This window comes from Andrena cerasifolii, chromosome 12 (assembly GCF_050908995.1).
Source record: "Andrena cerasifolii isolate SP2316 chromosome 12, iyAndCera1_principal, whole genome shotgun sequence".
In the NCBI taxonomy this organism is placed as follows: domain Eukaryota; kingdom Metazoa; phylum Arthropoda; class Insecta; order Hymenoptera; family Andrenidae; genus Andrena; species Andrena cerasifolii.
Window position 1 is genome coordinate 11,106,295 of NC_135129.1, and position 13,327 is coordinate 11,119,621.

A 13,327-nucleotide genomic window follows, 5' to 3' on the forward strand; every position below is an offset into this window, starting at 1 on the left:
CTCACGGAGCATTAAAAACAATCGTAAAAAAAAAGATATCAAAACAGCCTCCCCTGTGCTGCCACATTTTCAGACGCGACTCTAATCCTTCAGTAAAATCCGCGCTCGCGCAAATCCTCTTGCCCTTATAATCGCGTTCCGATGGATGAAGTTAAGTCACCGCGAAAATTTCAACAACACTGCTCGCCTAGAAACCACCAGCGCGGTTAAATGCATCCACATTGCTAGTATTCGACGCGGATCTCTGTTCGGACCTTCTCTCGATGGTGCTCCATGAACTCGACTTGAAGAGCCCGAGACTAGTTTGGAAGGAGGGTCGTTGATTTCAAGAATCGTTGATCAACTTTGCTGGTATTTGCAGACTACTCACGGCTGGGGAACTTGTATCGAACTGGTCTTGGAGGTTCGCGAGGCTGTCTGTTCTCTGCTGGTACAAAAATGTATGGAATTGTACGCGCAGGGAATTTCTGGTTCGCCGAGTGTTTAATTCGTCACTGATTTGGGGTAGGTAACGAGGTTCGAGTGTTGGGATGTGGAATAGAGACTGAAGGATTGAAGGATGCCTGGAACTGAGTTTAATTAAATGTAGCAGCATGCGGCAGTTAGTTTTTTGAAGGATTCTTGACGAAGGTGTTACAGTTAAGCTTAAAATACTTGAATACTGGCTCATCTTTGATGTATCGAGGGTGGAAGGGACATAGGGAGGTATTGTCACTCGAGTGATATACAAGGTATTGATCTTGAAAGTATAAGCCAACAAATGTGTTTCATCCACTCATCGCACATCCCACACGTCCAGGAACCTAGACCAGGCTCTTGCCTCTTGATCGCTCAATGTACCTTCTTCATCCCCCATTACTTCACACCCTCACACACCCCTTCCACTCACAGTGCACAAATGATTCTAGGAATCAAACTCCCTAAACTCCACAGTGAACCGCAGGATTCCTACTAACAATGCGAACATGGATACAACAATATATCCAATCCTGCCACATGCCACCTCGAAGAGCAATACACCTGATACCGAGTCCGGAAGAATAACACAGCCGAAGCAATAGCGAAGCAGGACTCGACTGAAGCCTGGATCGCAAGCTTCAGGTGTGCTACCTGAAACGATCGCTACGCGAAACCACCCCCGTCGCGGTGCAGCCATGCACAATTACCAACAATCCGTCGGAGAGGCGCGAGCGGCGGGCGCGAGCACGCGTTTAATGAACGTGAAATGGAATTCGTCGCGACTGCGAGGCACCGTTCGGAACGCAAGAACTAGCGGCAGAGGAGGGGGCGAAGGCAGAGGGACGGATTCCAGCGAGTGTTTGACGTGTATCGCGACGAGGCGCGGCACGACGGGAGTGGCTTTAGCCGCGAGGGTTAGGTTCCTCGGTGCCGTGAAAAGCGAGGCGTCGCATATTAATCATGGTATTAACACTTGAACCGAGCAAAAGCCTAAACCGCCGTGCCCAAATGGCGGTGAAAAGCGTCACGCCGCCTCCTTGCCATCCCTCCGTTCCTGTACTTGTATTTTCGTCGCTGGTGGAACGGGTAACGGAGATACAGGGTCGTGGCTAGCAGGCGAGGGGTGGGGAGGGGGTGGTTGTGTGCAGGCACACAGGACGAAGAGGGGGATGGGACTGTAAACTGAAACGGTGCGAAAATTAATTGCCAGGAACGCTTCGCCCACTCTCGTCCTACCTACCCTTCACCCTTAATTACTAGCCACCCTTCGCTCTCTCGTCCCCCTCTCCCACCCCTACAACCCCACCGAAAGCTCTGTCGCTGTTCCTGGTCGCGACCGCTAAACGGTCAGGTGAGGGGGATGGAAAAAAAATCTACGTTCCGAAGCGAGAGATAATATAAAACGGTACAATGATCAGATATAACACGGTCCGCTTAATTTCCAGCGTATCGAGTAAAAAACAGAGCCGGCAGCGGCGTCTGGCTGGGGAAAAATTCGGGCCAATTTTCCGGGGACCCGTTTGGTAAACAGAGTACTGATTGAATTGTAGCTGACCCCCAAACCCCCGCGACGTGTGGAATTTTCGCTCTTTGAAAATGTTGTATGGTCGGCGTTGGCCGCGGCGCGCGCCCTTGTACGCGGCGATGTTAAAAGGAGGGAGGAATCGTGTAGAATCGGAACGAGGGCGCGGAAGGATCTGTGTTCTTTGTCACTCGAAACGTAGAGCAGGAAGGAAGGTGGGATGGAGGTGGAGGCAGCAAAAGGGCGAGGGATGATTTGGTAAGTTGCTAGAATCTTGGCGAATCGCGGGAGAGTAGTTGCTGGAGGTAGGGGAGAACGTTGGAGGAAATTATTTGTTCGTTTAGTGGTATAGTGAAACAGGGTTAAGTCGTCTGGGAGTTGATATAGATTTCATATGCTGGATAGTACTTTGAATTCTGCTACGCTTAAAATAGGGAGGTAGGGAAATATTGAGTATCGCGGTGCTCTATAGTGAATCGAAGACTTTGCTTTTGATTAGATAGGAAAAATCTGAATGACAGGAAAGGACACGCAAAGTCCTAGATTCAACCTATTGTTCTCCCTTTTAAAGATTGAACTGTGAAGGATATCATTCTCCTGCAATTACTGACATCGGTCGACTAAAAATTCAAGCAACTCGCCTCGAACAGAAGAGCAACGCCTAGGAGCTTCGAAGCAACGACGTTCCGTGCCCCGTTACGGACAGAGAATTGCATAAAGGTATCTATCGATTTGAAACACAAGATTCTGAAGATGCCGAGGAGCAAGGAGAAAGTAAAGGACATGGGCGGGTGGAGGTGAGAGAACGGAGGTGTCGCTGCGTCGTGCGAATCGCGGAACAAGAGGGAGGCGATGTAATAAAGCGACTCGTGAGCGAAGCACGCCCCGAAGGCAACAGCTACCCCCTAGAGTTACAATCTTCTTCGATTTCAAGGGGTCGACAGATCAAGCTGCTTACGCAATACCCCTTGTATTCTTACAATAAGGACCCGAGGATGACCCTCCGAGTTCTTATAACCATCGGCTACAGACCCTGTAGCCTTCCGCCTCGTCTTTTCGTTTCCGACTTCTGAAGCGACAGGAGCCCTCTGCTTCACGACTCTCGCGATTTAATACACCTGGGACGATTAACTGAATCCTGTAATTTATGGAACACTCTGTGGGATTCACTGATCTAGTTTAAATTTTCCATGCACCGCTAAACTTTTGGGAGAAAATTGAAGAAAAATAAAATACAGTCAATTTTATTTTCTAAGTAATTATTTCTACTATTAATTATTTAAATCTATATCGTTCCTAGATACAAGTGATAAATGACATACTTTTCCACTGGATTTCTCTATAAAATTTTGTTAACTGTAAACATTTCGACTTCGTTTAAAAAACGATGGCAAATTCTGTGGATGAAACCACATCACCCATCACTTGGTTCTCGACAGGAATAACTTCGGAGCTTTCGTTCCAACTCAGGGAACGCCACTCTGTCCCAAAATTTACTTAAATTCCTCAAACATTACACCGTCATATCTTTTAGTTCCCCGTTTCATGTTCCTAGGTAAATCAATTCCCTCCGACGACCACACGATGCTCAATTTTTCGGAAAAAAGAAAGACACGGCGCACGAGTGCTCGTCCACGGAAAATCAGATAAAAGTCCGCTCCGCCCGGTTGAAAAATACTAAAATCAGCAGCTGCCAGTTGCCGGGGGTCGAAAGTTCCGCCACCCCGATGTATCGGGGCTTGTTTATGGGCGCCGTTCGACACGGAAGGGCCGGGCAACGAGCTTTTGTCAGGGAAGATACCGATGATATTGAATTTCCTCCATACGCGAAGCTAAAACACGCCGTCGGAGCGCGCGCATCAATTGCCAAGTGCACCGAAGAAAACGGTGGCTTTTACGCGGCCTCTAAAGTGCATAACACGGCAAAACGCACCGAGAAGACGGTGGCCAGTGTGTTGGGCCAGTTAGGCCTCGACCAGACCGCTGGACGGCCAAACGGCTCCTTCGTAATAGCCCAGTAATTGTGTTTGCTAATTGAAATTATGTCCTCACTGGGTCGACGCGGGGCCGCTGCGTTTTACCGTGCGAGGTGCATTTTCCACTGTATGCTACGTAAAATGAAGAAAATAATCCACGTCGGCACTCAGCCTTTTACCGCGTGCAGAAATTTTGTCGAATAAAATCGTTGTAACGATTGGCAGCTGGACTGAAAATGTTTCGCTTGCTGATGTAAATGGTTCTGTGCTTGCAGCTTAGATTGGAGGGATCGTGTGGATTTCCTTCTGTTGCCGGTGAAATTTGTAGGCGTATAATTGTTATGTTTCAGGCGATAGCTCTCTATTTCGTGGGCAGGGTCGGAGTGCAACGATTTCCCATTCGCGTCACGTAGAACGGTACGACCAATAAAACTTTGTCGACTTTCAGCGATCACGCAAACGACTTCTACGCTCCTCAGAGGGAATAAGAGATCCCTGAATAGAAATCGCGGCTGATCAATAGGGAAGACGTCGAAACTCATTTTATCGCGCTGCGAGAGCATTCGCGTTTGTCTCCTCCACTTTTATTTACTATTTCGTTATTTTCTACCCCCGTCACCTGTGCGAAAGTAATTCCTTTCGAAATATCATCACGTTTTAATAGGAATTTCCCTTTCCGAAGATAGTTGGTAGGATTACTTTGCTTTTACTGAACGCTACTTTTTCCATCCTTGATCAACTTCAAAATGTTTGACCAAGTATTAACTTGAAATCATATGCAAACTGTCTGCTTGATTCGCTACAGAGGACCGGGGTAGAAACAATTGCACATTAAATTATATCACACTGATTAAACACGAAAATATTTAACATACGATACATGTCGATCCAATAATTGAACTTGGATATCGATATAACAAGTTTTCGCAAAAGTGTTTCCACTATAGTCCTCTTTTATACCCTTCTAACCCTTAGCTTTGAAAAAGAAATAACGCCCAACCTTATGCTAACCTCCCACACGCTGAACTCCAGACCCGCAACTGAATTAAACAAATGTCACCCAGCGATTACTTCATACATAAACTCTTAGGCGTCGAAGCGACGTCGTCGACGAGCCAAAAGCCACGAAACGTCGGAGGCTCTGAAAGAAAGAAGTCTCGAAGGTCGGGAAAGGCCAGCAGACGCAGTGACTCGATCGTCTGGTAGCAGGAACCCTTCTCGAATAAAGAAGGAAGCGTGGCCAATAGTCTATGTATCGTTCCAGGATGCAATTGGGTTATTAATTAAGGGTATAAGCTGCCGTCGGGAGTGGCTCGCGAGCAGTGGATCCCTTTCATCGAGTTTTAATGCCCACGGAAAGAGGAGTGGGCGGAGGGAGACAGGGATAGACGATGGAAGAGGAGATATTCGATGGGGCAAGTGTGGGGGCGGAAGGCATAAGAGAATCGCTGCAATTATGCCGATGTTGTTAGGGATAGACTTTTAATTTCGCGAATCCTTAATTATTGCCGGGGCTAGTTTTAAAGCCCAGACTGGTTCGGCCGATATCAATCTGCAACGCAACTTTGTGTCTGTAATTGAAAAAGCCTGGAAACCCTCGCCTCCCCTCCCTCCCCTCCTCCTTTCTCTGTCTCTGTTTCGAAGGAAAGAAGGAAATGGAGGGCAGTCTCCCTATCTACGAATCGTTCCCCGTAAATAAAATTCTGTTGCCCGTGCTTATTCCTCTCCTTTCTACTCTTTTTCGCGGCTTCCGCTCCGCTGTGCCACCCCCGTCACTCCCTATTCCTCATTCTTCCTTTAATCCATCGGCTCACCGATTTCTTCATTGTAAACGCGACAACGGTCGCTGGTTACCTACCTGGTAATAGAATCCCTCCTCTCGCTGGTTTCACGATTGCAAATCGTTCGTTAACTTCTGCACACGCGTCTATGAATTCCAAGCTTTTTGAAAGACGTAAGTCATGCTTGCCCGAAGATTTACTGGCGCAACGAATATGCTGGGGTGGAAATAGAAAGCACGTGAATGTGACTCACCGGTCGCTGGATACGTTGCTGAGCAGTGTTTCTGTCTATCAGTCTGAAACAGAAAACGAATGTATGATTAGTTAAATTAATTAGGCAGCATCGCAGAAGTAACATTTTCCCTTTGCATTTGAAAAACACTAGCACGAAGGAGAGCACAGATTTTCCCTGAAATCTGTGGGACTTTGAGAATCCATTTGAGAACGGGTATAATTTCAAACAACATTATTAGCGACAAAGGACTGAAGTTTTATTTCAACCCCTCTCTTCCGCTACTAATGCTGCATAATGAAAGTGGAAGGCTTTCTCGATGACGCTTCAAAGGGTTTTAAAAATTCATTTCGCAGTGCTCTTCGCTGCAATATATTATTACATTCTGTACTAGAATAGATTATTACCCCCATTCCCTGCGATTCCAATTTGCAACATTACCAGTCATATGTCGGCAAGAGGAATCACTAGGACGACATGGAACTAATGAAGACGTAAAAAATTCTAGTATTATTAACTCTACATCGCGAATGCTTCTGTGCTGAGCGATCTCGAATACAGTTCCTCCAGCGTTGATAATCAATTGCTGGGAATAATGATCACGTTTCGTTGGGATTGATTCTCCAACGGTCGTTCCACTCACAAATTCCGCAGATAAAATCTTGGGGTTGGCGCTTCGACTGTGGCGGTAGCTCATGGTCTTTCATCGACGATGCAAACCCTTTGCGGTCAAACATGATAAATTTCGGGGTGGGCGGAGGGTGGTATCCGTAATACGTGTCCCGTTCCGATGTTATGTCGTTGATCCAGGCGCATATGTGCGCGTGAAAACGATATTTCACAGGCAGTTTGATGAGCTTCCCACATTAAGCCGGGGGTAAGTAATTATCGACTGAGCAATGACCAGAATGGCCGGGTCGGGCCACTCCCTTCTGGGGTGTCCCAGTGCGTGTCACCGCATTAACCACCCCTATACGGACATCGTTCTCATCAAAGTTCAAACGCTGGATATCTCCGATATGTCATTGTAACCTCTGCACGGCTTAATTAACGAGACTTGGCGCGGTTGGAGAGACACTTTCCACACGGAGAGTTATAATACTTTATTTCTTCTCGCGTTTCACGTTTCAGAAAGATGAGAAACTAGCTTTGACGATCTGTATGGTATTAGTAAAAATTGCTGTCTTCCATGTGACAAAATTTGAAACCTGAATCGTTTCAGTGGTGAAAGCAAATAATTTCGCCGCCAAGGAAGATAGTGGAGAATATGAAATATATATTTTTCAGGGTTGTTCGATGGCTGAAGATATAAACGCGGGGGAATTACTTTGGATATTTAGGATCACTTTGTTGCAGAGACAGGTGTTCAAGTTCAGTTCACAGTGCGTTATACTATATGTAATATATGGAATGAAGTGATGAATTTCAAGATGTCTTCCTATCTTAGAGATTTAAGCGAAGACTTGATTCGTGATTGTGCCAAGGGGGTGTGTAAGTGCAGAGTGCATGATTTATTTAGAGGAACCGCGTATTCGATTTTCGATGATGAATTGTTAGGGGATGGGGCTAAGGAAATAGCAATCTCAACCTATTCCAGGAGGAATATCGTTTCGCGAACAACGTTTCTTCCTTCGATTCACCCCATCGATAACGAGTTACAGTGAGTCCGGGAAAGAACGGGCTGCAGTTTCGAGTACAACCTGTACGCTCTTGACTAATGAAAAACTATAGCAGAACGTGATTGCAAAGTTACATTCATCCCCTTCCCGTAAAGGATCATTCAAAGTGCAGCATTCTATCTGCAGATCCTTGGAATTTCCTTTTTCTCATTCAGCATCCCTGCCTGCATATCAGGTCTGCACAAATTACATATAATGTATAAATTTTATGTTACCGTTCACTTGATGAAAGTTTATTATCGCGTTTTATCAGCAGAATATAAAACTGCAGAGATGTTGAAACGCGTCTGATTAAAATCCGGTTACATTACATCAACGTTTTCGCCTGAAAGATACTTTAGTTAATTAAATTCACGACCTTCATATAATTAATGGCTTTAATTAGCGTAATTCGCGGATACACCGGGACAGGGAACAATGGAAACCTCAGGAACAGTTTTATCCCTGCAATCTCGGACAGTACTTCCGATTTAATATATTTCTATCCACATATTTAACATTCGCGTTTCATACTCTCAATTCTTTCATTAGGAAGATATTAAAAAAGTTTCCCCGTGACATCGTGTTCTCTGCGTTGAGTATCGAACGCTGTGCTCGTTGCCAATCGATGCGGGCGAAAGTACTTAAAATCGCTGTGTATAGAATCTCCATTCTTTCTATCATTAAGAAATTGAAGGTGAACAGATTTGAATGATAGTGTTACACTTTAGACTGTAATATGCTTCGCAGGCATAAATTTTTTGAATTATATCTATTTTTGCTTTTAAAGGTATCACGCCATTTCTTTTTAAATTCCAATGTTGTGTTTGATATGTGCAGAATTGAGTAACAGATTGCTGCTATATATTTATCTATATTTATACCGTTCCTTTTTGATAGATCGATAAGGACACTTTTAAATAATTACACAGAGCTAAGAAATCGATAACTACAAGATGGATAATGATTCACGGGCGGAAACCGTATCCCTCGACTTGTTTCGTCGATTTCGTTGGTAACCTCGTTAAACTATGAGACAGAGGAGCAAGCCCTTTCTCCCTCGTGACTCGCAATCAGTCGACTCTCATCGGCGTTCGGAGCTTCCTCTCGAATTACCACAGAGGATGGTCGAGGTTGGTAAAGTCAACGGATCCAGGCTCCGTCTCTGCTTCCACCAAGAAATGGAGTGGCTTGATTTCAGTGAAATACGAAAAACCGAATCGACAGCGTCTGGTGAACAAAATAATTCCGTCTTGGTAGGTAACAGTTCTGTGACAAATCTCATTGAAAGATTCTTTCTTTCTTCAGATTATTAGACTTGAGATGGGCAACTGATGAGGACTGGGTAAACTTCGACATACATAATGTTTCTAAACTACAAATATTATAAATATATAGTCTATTTAAGTCCATCCTAAATATCAAACTGTTCATATTACTTCTGAGAGAAGATAAAGATTTTAGATTATACCAAGACTCGAGTCTCGTATAAAATCTTGACCCTGCAAGTCACGTGTGGCGATGGTATCCACCACCCAATGATTAAATTGGTTAATAGCGCTCATGAATAGAATAAAAAATGTTGAAGGTGAAAAGCGAAACGAGCATCGTTTCAGATACGCAATTGGTTATCCCAGTAGAAAGGGGTTAGAAATTTTCGATATTTCACTTGGTTCTACGAGGCAGCAACATCGATTCCTCAGCAGGGAATATTTGCCCGCCTGCTTCAAACGGCAACACGGGCATACAAGCCATCCAAAAAATTCCCTTTGTATCGTGACAGAGAGCCATGATATTAGCTCCCGCTGGTAAACGCAACGAACGCGACCACTGGGGGGGTTGCGTGGGGCCGAGGGGGTGTCATCTCGGTTCACCCACCGCCCTGCAAGGTTCCCTTTATTACTTTATTCCTCGTCCCTTTCCTGGCAGGCAGTGGGGAAAGGAACCGTGCTTCTCGAGGAACAAAGACCGAGAAGAAGGAGGAATGGGTAGTGCTCGGTGCGTGGGGGGAGGGGTCAAATATTATGAAAGTATTTTCCTAACCGACTGGCAAAGCCCCGAAGACATTTATTCCGCGAAAAATGAAGTAAAATAAATGTAATGTAAAGGGCAAACTGGCTCTTGGTGCCCGAGGAGGGCGTTGGTTCCACCCCCTTTCTCAGTCCCCCCCCTTCTTTACAGCCCTCTACGACTTCCTTGTGGTTCTTCAGAGCCGAGGAGGAAGGATAAAAAAACGTGGAGAACGGGATCGAGAGTTGATGCAACGGGGGGCAATGAAGGAGGGAGAGGCAGAGTAGAACGGAAAGAGTGGAGGTGGAGTGTAAGAAGTCGATGGAGGAGATAGCTGCAACAAGCTGTTCTTTCTTTTCAACCGCGGCGCACCAACGATGCCTGTTCCACGCCCGAAGGGATCCTTCCTCCTTTAACGTTCGCCCTTCTTTATGCCTCTTTCAATACGTTCTTTTACCGAATCTCCGTCTTCCTCCTGGCCCTCTTCCTCTCTGCCAGAACGTTTGCCTCGTACGCCGGAGCTCCACTTTTCAACTCGACATCTTAATTCTTTTTTCTGACATAATCGTCTTAGAAAGCGGGGAACAATCGCGGCGCCCTACGACGCTGGAATTCCCTCTCCCCCTATCGTCCGCCATTTTGAATCACCTTTAGCAAAGGGGACCTTGAAATCGTGTCTGTGTCTTTGAGGTGACTGGTGGCTGACTAGACTGAATCGTTTTAAGAACTCTGTTTCATATATATTCTCTGTAATACAGATCTATTCTCATGTGTATGAATATACGAAGAAAGAAGCTACTTGTGAAAGATTAGCTTCTTCAAATCTTCGTTCCTTTGAAACGCGATTGAATACCTACTTCTAAGGTTATCCAGCTTGTCCACTTAATCATTGCGAAGGGAATGTTCTACATTGTTAATCTACAAAGATAAAGGACCATTTTTGGGGGCTTTCATTGTCAGAGCCGACTGATTCGGTTCGAATTACGGTGGAGCCGTGGCGAGTCATCAGGGGCAGGCTGTCGTCGGGGTCGCATGCAAGCGGCAACGGCAACTATCGATTCGTGAGTTCGCCCAAGTAGAATGAGACTCGAAACGAACACGCCAGGCGGAAGACGACGGGAAGGTAAGGAAGATATTTACCAGCGTCTCCTCTTACAACCTCGGCAAACTTCCATTCCTCCCTTTTCCGCGTCTTCGCGACTCCCCGCCACGTGTTTACAATCGGTTACTCGATGCTTAATCCGATGAGAGAGGCGAACGATAGAGAGCAGCGGATGAAAGAAAGAGGGAGGAGCGGAGAAGGGGTTGCCGCGTCGTAATTTAAGGTGAACGCATCGCGACTGGAGGAGAGCCGAGCAGAGAGGAGGGCAGAGTGGATGTTTTCTCGGAGAGTTTCTAGCGTGGAAAGTGTAATGGGAGACGGGCCGGAGGTATCGAGAATCGAGTGAATCGAACTTCACTGTTTCCGAGGCTCACTTGTGGACACGAATCCACAGATTCGTTCTCGTCCACGACGATTTTTTCGTGGGCCGTATCACGGCAAGAAACTTGGTAACTTCTAGAGTTTCAATTGTGGAGCTTGCCGATGATATCAGCACGATAAGCGTACGAGTATCTACGCATTCAGTGGCGCGTGTATTCTGGGAAAACAAAAGAGGTTCAAGTATTGAGATGGCTAGGAGAGCATCGATAAACGTTGAAAGATTAAATTGCGATAATTAATCACAAAGAACGGAGCCGGCTGGCATGCGTCAATCTCTCGTAACTTCAGCGAATCAATTTTGTTATATTTAAAGAAGGTGACTAATGATCAACAGAATTAACGTCTAACTTAATGTGATTTATGTGTCGTGTAGATAATGATTCGTAGAGATATCTCAAGAAACACGATTGTAATCCAGGAACGTTTGATAGCTCAAGCAGTAAACCTTGGGGTATCAATATTAATTTTATAGATGGCGCACGTCGAAGCACCACCTTCAATTCTTCCTTCAAATCCACTTTATGCTCCTCCAGATTTCAGCAATTTACGCCCGAATAATATGCACCGAATTGGACAGAATTATTATTCCCCTCGCATGTTGTTCTCGAAGCGCGGCTGTAAAGAGTGAAAATGTACCAGCAACAGTCAAAAGGGAACCCAATGAAAACCGACGAAATTACGAGGCGAACTTTTTGCAACGAAACCAGCGGTGTACGATCGTTTCAACGTTTCCCCCGTGAAACGGCTTTGTGGCGTCGAAAGTATGAAAAATCTCTCGTTTCGTCTCGTTAGGCGACAAATACGCTGTAAAAAGGGGCGGAATAACGAGACGGTATTACAGCGAGAGGATGATAATATGGGGAAAAGAGGCGTTTAATTGGAAACTCGTCTTCGTTAGTGTTTTCATCATGAACGTGACGTTTCGCGTTTCGCGTGGCGGTTTAAAGGGCGTTGGACGGGGGTGAGGGGGGGCATGGGAATAATAATCGCGAAAAGGAAAATTGAAACGAGCGTCACGTGAACATATTAACGGAACGAAACACCGGAATCGGGCGATGGATACATGAATTTTCAGGGAATAACAGGTAAACCGCGGCACGCAGATTTATTTTCCAACAGATGCGCGCAATTAACGGGCGATCTGGATATCAATTCCCGATTCAAGCCCGGCGATAAACAAATGGGCAAAATGGGTTTAGTTCCCTCCCTCCCCATGGATCATCTCATTCATCACGCCGATTATTCGCAGTAAACATCCTGCGTGCAGGGTGAAGTCGTTTCACGCTGACGTGGACCGTGTGAATTGGCCCCGTTCAAATTAGACGCGTTCATAGGAATCGGACAAAGTGGTGGAATGATTTGTGGGAATTTAGCATTTGACGAAACGGGCGGGGGATTATCCAGGATAGGTCTACAATATCAGCTTGAATCGACTTGGAGCGAAGAGAAACTCAGAGTGACTATGTGCTGAATTTAATGCACTGTAGTAATCAATAATAAGTTTGGTTTTTGGATTGTAGATGTTGCTGCGTGGCACCAATTGATCTGAGAAAGTGAATTTGAATTCACCATCTGCATACGGACTTAACGTTGTTTTTTATTTTTAAATAAATTTTTATGACAACTGTCTAGGAATCCCGATATCATCGTATTGCAAGCGATTAGACACTTGCAGGAGATGAAAAAAATCGAGGTTACAGATGATTTAAGGGTCACTGTGTACATGTGTGGTAACGTTAACCCTCGCGCCAATTAAATACCGAATGCGTCGAGTTCTATAAACGTATTCAAAGGCTAGCCCAATCGGCGATATCTGTGAACCTACTTGGAAATTTCACGAGGCCTCCTTATAAATATTCAAATTGCCTGGAACCCCTTTCACGGCCCAAGGGGGAGAGATCGTGCGCTTGCATTTTTGAGACCTAATCGAGATGAAATTTATCAGCAGCTGTTATTTAAATGAGTGCCATTCGCGGCGCGACTTTCGTCCCGGGCGTGTGCCGTTTTCGAATAACTATTTTATGAAAAGCCAACATTACCTCCCCCTTGTCTGAAATTTTCGCGAGGTCTCCTTTTGAATTTTTCCTGAAGACAGAGTGGCCGTGGAGGAATTTCTAACTGCACCACCTCTCGAGCAAAACACGGTAATCTGTTGGTGCAAAAGGAGGAGCTTGGAGAAGTTTGTTAATTTTCTTCGTTACTCCAT